Source organism: Etheostoma spectabile, chromosome 16 (genome assembly GCF_008692095.1).
Source record: "Etheostoma spectabile isolate EspeVRDwgs_2016 chromosome 16, UIUC_Espe_1.0, whole genome shotgun sequence".
Taxonomy (NCBI): Eukaryota; Metazoa; Chordata; class Actinopteri; order Perciformes; family Percidae; genus Etheostoma; species Etheostoma spectabile.
The window spans coordinates 15,701,765-15,704,393 of record NC_045748.1 but is presented as its reverse complement, the minus strand read 5'-3'; the positions used below and the strand labels follow the sequence as shown (position 1 = coordinate 15,704,393).

General features: G+C 41.7%; 1 protein-coding gene across 2 annotated transcripts in view; it reads left to right on the top strand.

Annotated features, from left to right (window-relative positions):
* The first annotated feature begins 839 nt into the window (after positions 1 to 839).
* The window catches only part of arhgap24 (Rho GTPase activating protein 24), a 70,691-nt gene continuing 68,901 nt past the window's right edge, over positions 840 to 2,629 (top strand). For both annotated transcript variants that reach the window (XM_032538870.1, XM_032538868.1), the window contains exon 1: positions 840 to 1,292. The gene's annotated coding sequence lies outside the window, so the exon portion shown is untranslated. The remainder of the gene's footprint in view (positions 1,293 to 2,629) is intronic.

Below are 2,629 nucleotides of genomic sequence, written 5' to 3'. Positions count from 1 at the left end.
ATGAATCAATAATCTATGTCTTGTAATGAGGTGGAGAGTCAATACGGAGCTTAATTACTGCATGATTGAGCTCAGGAATGTCAGAATTCCATAAAAGCAGACAGTTACTGTATGTGCTGAAACTGCAAAGGTCTCACATCCATGAATGCTGTATAAAGGCTACACCTATAATATTATCTCCATTTATTGTACACAGTCATCACTGTTTTTTCTGTAGATTACATACAAAATGAAAAATGCTCTTCTTCAGAATGAACCACTGTGGGACTGTGGAATAGGAAGATATTTTAGACCACTCCCAGGTAAACAACATGCACTTTCCACTGTTGTGTATACAGCTGGGCTTGCACCAAAGTGAGGATAGTGTCACTGAATAAATGTTTGTCGAGCTGCACGCAAGCAATCGTTTGTATATGTCATCTTAAAGAAGCTTAAAAACTGGGGCAGTTTTTTTGTGTTTGTATGCTGAATTACTCACAGATGATGAATGGGGAACTCATGGTTTGTATTCCACATTTTTAAATATAAGGTTTGGTCATTTCTTGGTTGCTGATATTTTGAGAAGAGTGAAACACATTGTGAGACTTTAAAAAGTGCCAGTTCCTTACAGTGTTTTTGAAAAGAGAAAGTGAGCTGCACTGCTGGAGCACTGCTCAGTCAGCACTCATCTTCAGACTTCCTAAAACATGTTCTCTCTCACACACACACACACACACACACACACACACACACACACACACACACACACACACACTCACGCAGACACACACACTTTCTCTCTCTATCTACTCCCTCCTCCTCTCTGTAACCAACACATACATGCACAGCCTTTTCAGACTGTGTGAGTGTCTCACCAGCCAGGATGACTGGAGGAGTTAGGACTGCATAGGCTGCAGCGTTAAGGGAAAGAGAGTGTGTTTGTGCGTGTGTGAGTGAGTAAGTGCATGTGTCTGGACGGACTCCCGCTGTAATGCAGCCCCATGTGTGACTGAGCTGACCGCGACAGCCATCCTGTTCACAGCGGAGACTTTCTCAGCATGCAGATGGTGTGAGCAGTCAGGGGAAAAGTTTATAACAGCTCGTCTGAGCCCTCATCTAACTCAATCCACTCTGCACACACTGAGTTGGTTCAGGAGGGGGGCAGCAGCGGCTGAGCTGGAGTATAACTTCAGCTCGTCTCAGTCCCGGATCTCTGTTGGTGTTGATTGATTACCTGTCATTGGATTGGATACAGTATTGGCGCATCCCCACACATCAGCGCTGAGGAGTTCAACAAGGCTGTTTATTGAAAGGTGAGTCTGCTCTATGAGTTTAAAGTATGTTTTTTCCTCTGAGGTATTGTTATATACTGGTGATTTTGTCCCCATTGTTCTAGACATCTCCACTCACTTTAGGCATGTAATAGGAATGTGAAGATGCTGAAGACAAATGGTTTGACTAACTGTTCCAGTCTCAGAGAGGTTGCCTGACCCTTTACGTTATGTAATTTATATTTTAAGCCGGTATAACTGGAGCTAAACTGTATCTAAATTTACAGAAGAAACACTGCATTCTCAAGCATAGCAGTATATGGTAGTTGACATTTTATGGTGGTCTGTTTAATATTTTGCATGTGTTTAATTTACTTGCAACACACATGAACAAAGACCATAAGCTGAGGAGGTCAGTATGTGTCTTCAATTTATTGAACAATGAGATAAGGTACGATTTATCTGTACTGTTTGTAAGACGCTTTTCAAACATCAGTCACAGATTCAACAATGTTCTGACGGATTTGATCACTAATGGTTCATTAATGTGATGTATTCAAACTGTGTTGAACACCAGTAGTGACAACTCATCCAGCTGTGTCACCAGCAGTAAGCATCATATTGAGATTGAAGTAGAGATGCACAAAAGGAAATAAGTGCATCCCTTTTGTTATATGAAGATGACTGCTGAAAATAACTAGGCACTATGATCTTTATCTAAAGTATTTTACTGAAGCTTCATTGTAAGCCTGTTACAGTATAACTGAAACATTTACTGTGAGTCACCACAGCAATGACTATTGGACAGCTGGAAAGCATCAATTTTCTCTTTTCATGTAGATTTTAGATATGTTTTACCTTGTGCACGTATTGCACTGTCCCTCTGATAGACCAGTATTTGTGCAGGGGCTTGCTAATTCTGGTGCAGGACATACAGATGGTGAGGCCGTTGCATATGCCAATCCCAAACACTGTCTGTCTGGCTGTCGGCTGTCCAAAACAGAGAAGGAAACTTAATTATATCTAGATTAATGTGCCTGTTATGCCACATGTACAAGGAGGTCACTGACTGCAACTATTCCCAGCACAATTGGAAAAGGAGTCAGAAAAGGAGAATGAGAAAAGATTTCAAAAAATAGGAATGAAAGAATGAGAAGGAAAGGACAAGGTGGGTAAGTATTGAAAAAGGACACATCTCTGTGTGCCAGGAATGTCTGCAGTGCACAAGCTGTGCTGCTGGAAAGCCCAGGGATCAGGTTCCTCGTGTCAGCTGCTGCACTCAACTGTTCCCAGGTCTAACTCTGTGATATTGGTTTATTGAGATTGAGAAAGAGAAAGAGAGAAAGAGAGAGAGAGAGAGAGTGAGAGAGAGAGAGAGG